This window comes from Triticum aestivum, chromosome 2B, assembly GCF_018294505.1.
Source record: "Triticum aestivum cultivar Chinese Spring chromosome 2B, IWGSC CS RefSeq v2.1, whole genome shotgun sequence".
Taxonomy (NCBI): Eukaryota; Viridiplantae; Streptophyta; class Magnoliopsida; order Poales; family Poaceae; genus Triticum; species Triticum aestivum.
Window position 1 is genome coordinate 275,616,660 of NC_057798.1, and position 4,231 is coordinate 275,620,890.

Sequence of the window (4,231 nt, forward strand, 5' to 3'; positions counted from 1 at the left end):
ATCCTAATCATGCAATTTTTTGAGGATTGATCTAATGCAATAAAACTGGGTAGTAAAGAGGTATGATCAAAGTGTTACTTGCCTTGCTGATGATCCGTGAAACCTAGAGATTTGAAGTAGCAAGCGGCGTACTCCGGGTACTCTATCGCAAAAAAACAAGCATACGATAAGCACTCATCTAATGCACAGGTAAAACTCAAATAAGAGATCTAACCAGAAAGTTCAACTTAAGAACTCCGGTTTGCAACAAGAATCAAATCAAACCAAGCAACGAAACACAAACGGCGAAAGAAACAAGCTTCGTTTACTAATCTGGACCTAAGTCAAATTTTACAGTAGCAAAAACTTGTTTGAGTTAGTTAAATGGAAAGAGGGTTTTGAGACGAAACTCTAGGCGCTTGAACCGCCTGATTCCGATAAACGAGCGAAAAGTTAACTAAAATCGCAGAAAATAATCGCAGAAAATCCGAGAAAATAATCGCAGAAAATCGCGATCAGAAATAATCGCAGAAAATCCGAGAAAAGGAAAAAAAACTGACGAACTGTTTAACGAATGGGCGTTCGTTAACTAAAACTAAACGGTGAACTCGTCCGTTAAAATGAATGAACGAGCGAACGCTCGCTAATTAGACTAAACCAAAAAAAAACGATTTAAACAAAAAATAAGAAATCTAGGGTTTCTAAAAACACCGGATCGGGTTTTAAAAAATACCGGACCACGGCGGCGGCGGCGTATACCTTCGGCGAGGCGCTCCGGCGGGGCGACTGGGGGGGGGGGCGGCTCCTGGCGACGGCGGCGGAGCTCTCGGTGGCGGCGGCGCCTTGGCGACGGGGCGGGTTCGGCGGCGGCGGCTGGGAGGGGTGAGGCGGCAGGTTGGGGCGGTACTTAAGGAGGGAGGGTGGTGGCTTGGGGGAGGGGGCAAGGCGGCGCGGGGGAGTCCCGGTCGGACTCGGGGTCAGAGCGGTGGCGGCGGCGCAGTCTCCTGGCGAGGCGGCGGCGCGGGGCAGATGGGCCGGCTCGGCTGGGCCTTGGCCCAGTCAGGCGCGCACGACTTTTTTTTAAAACAATTCCACCGAACAGAAAATAAATCCTAGAAAAATAAATATAACTCTAAAAATGCCAAAACAAATTTTCACCGTCTAAATAAAATATTTAGAACGAGATGAACATTTTCTTGGCCCTAAAATGCAGTTTTGAAAAACGTGCAATTTTCCTAAATTCAAATAAAATAGCAAAAACTCCAAAATAAAATCTTATTTGATTTTTTTATTAAATCCTGAATATTTCATTATTTTGGGAAAGTCATTTTATTCCCTCTCTCAGATTTTTATAATAGAAATAATTGAAGATAAAATAAATAAAATCAAATTATCCTATTTTCAAAATTTGAGAGAACTCAAATATGAAAAATAACGAATTCCCCAACTTTCTCCGAGGGTCCTTAAGTTGCGTAGAATTTCTGGATAAGGACAAAAGCAAAAAAAATTGGGATGTTACAAACCTACCCCCCTTAAGATGAATCTCATCCTCGAGATTCGGGTTGGCTAGAAAATAGGTGAGGGTGGTCCTTCAGCAGATCTTCCTCTCGCTCCCAGGTGGCTTCATCCTCGGTATTGTGGCTCCACTAAACTTTGCAAAACTTGATAACCTTGCTGCGGGTGACTTGGCTGGCATACTCAAGAATTTTGACTAGTTTCTCCTCATAGGTCAAATCACTATCCAACCGAATCGCTTCCAGCGGCACTGTATCTCACAGCGGTATATCAGCCATCTATGCGTGGCACTTCTTCAACTGGGAAACGTGAAACACATCATGAACTCCCGACAATCCTTCAGGCAATTCCAACTTGTAAGCAACTTCTCCCATACGCTCCAAAACTTTGTATGGTCCTACAAAATGTGGCGCTAACTTTCCCTTAACTCCAAAGCGCTTAACTCCTCGATGTGGGGACACACGAAGATAAACTCAGTCTCTGACTTCGTAAACTGTCTCCTTGCATTTAGAATCTGCATAACTCTTTTGCCTGGACTGGGCTACTTTGAGCCTATCGCGAATCAACTTCACCTTCTGTTCAGACTCCTTAATCAAATTTGGTCCAAACAACTGGCGGTCTTCAACTTCATCCCACGACAATGGGGTCTTGTACCTCCTTCCACACAAGGCTTCGAAAGGGGCCATCTTCAAACTGGATTGATAACTGTTATTGTAAGAAAACTCTGCATATGGAAAATTGTCGTCCCAACTAGATCCATAATATAGCGCACAAGCTCTCAGCATGTCCTCTAGAATCTGATTGACTCTCTCGGTCTGTCCATCTGTCTGCGGATGAAAGGCTGTACTGAACTCTAGCCTGGTACCCAAAGTTTCGTGCAACTGATTCCAGGACTTTGAGGTAAACTGTGTTCCTCTATCTGATACAATGCTCCTCGGAACTCCATGCAGACATACGATCCTGGTCATGTATATCTTTGCCAACTTAGCACTGGTGTAAGTGGTCTTCACTGGGATGAAATGAGCTACCTTCGTCAAACAATCAACTACAACCCAAATCGAGTCATAGCCCGAACGAGTCCTAGGCAATCCCGTGATAAAATCCATGCCTAGTTTATCCCACTTCCATTCGGGTATCGGCAATAGCTGTAACAATCCTGCTGGCTTCTGATGCTCTACCTTCACTCTCTGACATACATCACAAACTGCTACATACTCCACAATATCCTTCTTCATTCTGGTTCACCAGAATATGTCTTTCAAATCCAAATACATCTTGGTATTTCCTGGGTGAATCGAATATGGCGAATCATGGGCCTCTTGCAGAATCAACTACCTGATCTCCAGATCATTAGGCACATAAACGCGGTCCTCAAACCATAAGGTATCGTGCTCATCCTCACAAAATCCTTTAGCTTTTCCTTTGCTCATCTTCTCCTTTATAGGGGCAATCTCCTTGTCAGTCTTCTGAGCTTCTCTGATTTTATACATCAAGGTAGACTGAATCTCCAATGCTGCAACAAAACCTCTCAGGACTATTTCCAAACATAGCTCGCGAAGGTCCTCGGCTAACTCCCTTGGTAACTCTCCGGTCATGAGCGTGTTGACATGGCTCTTGCGACTCAACGCATCGACTACTACGTTAGCTTTTCCTGGATGATAATGCAATCTCATATCATAATCCTTGATGAGCTCCAACCATTTCCTTTGCCTGAGATTCTGCTCTTTCTGCGTGAAAATATACTTCAAACTCTTGTGATCCGTGTACACTTCACAATGGTTTCCAATGAGAAAATGTCTCCAAGTCTTCAATGCATGCACTACGGCTGCTAACTCCAAATTATGTGTAGCATAATTCAACTCATGGGGCTTAAGCTGTCATGAGGCATACGAAACAACTCTTCCCTCCTGCATAAGCACGGCTCCAAGTCCTCAACGTGAAGCGTTGCAATACACCTCATAATCCTTGCGCTGATCTGGCAGAATCAACACTGGCAATGTAACCAAACGTTTCTTCAACTCCTGGAAACTGGCCTTACATTCTTCAGTCCATTTGAAATTGGTGTCCTTCTTCAACAACTCCAGCATGGGCTTTGCAATCTTCGAGAAATTCTCAATGAATCTCTGGTATATCCTAAAAGTCCAAGAAAACTCCAGATCTCTCCAACTGTTATTGGGGCTTCCCAATTTGTCATGGTGACAACCTTGGTGGGGTCTACTGCTATTCCTTCTCCGGATATAACATGTCCGAGGAATCCAACTTCCTTCAACCAAAACTCACATTTGCTGAACTTGGCATATAACCGATGTTCTCTGAGCTTCTCCAATACCAAATGCAAATGCTCCTTATGTTCTTCTTCATTCTTTAAGTAGACCAAAATATCATCAATGAACACCACGACGAACTTATCCAGAAACTCCATAATCACCTTGTTCATCATGTTCATGAAATATGCACGTGCGTTAGTCAGACCAAATGACATAACGGTATACTCGTACAACCCATAACTGGTGGTAAAAGCCGTCTTAGGTATATCCTGCTCTCGAATCTTCAACTGATGGTATCCTGATCGCAAATCGATCTTGGAAAATACCTTAGCTCCTTTATGAAATGATACTAACAAGACATAGGAGAGGTCCAATCTGCCGGACACACTATTGCCAGTATCGTCACCGAGAGAGGGAGATGCCAAGAACCTTTTTCCTGTTCACTATAGTGAGGCAGACCAAATGGCAAG